Source organism: Terrapene carolina, unplaced genomic scaffold (assembly GCF_002925995.2).
Source record: "Terrapene carolina triunguis isolate 2854851 unplaced genomic scaffold, T_m_triunguis-2.0 Scaffold53, whole genome shotgun sequence".
In the NCBI taxonomy this organism is placed as follows: domain Eukaryota; kingdom Metazoa; phylum Chordata; order Testudines; family Emydidae; genus Terrapene; species Terrapene triunguis.
In genome coordinates, this window is record NW_020664404.1 from 2,425,815 (window position 1) to 2,426,089 (window position 275).

Consider the following 275-nt stretch of genomic DNA (forward strand, 5'->3'; position numbering starts at 1 on the left):
CAAACAACTGCTGAAGGGGAGGGGTTGTTTAGAACTTCCTCCCCTTCTGTTCAGGCCTATACACGCTGTGGCTGTATGTATTAACGTTTTCCAGCCATACAGTGTGAAGGGGGCGTGGCTTCATCTCTGCGATGGGCTCGCAACTGTGCATATTGGATAGTTGTGCAGGAGTGTGACTTCATTGGAAAGTCCCAACTAGGTAGCGTCCAACGCTGGTGGGCTTGGCACTCTACAAAAGAGCACTCTGGAGCTAGAAAGCTTTTCTCTTGCACCAG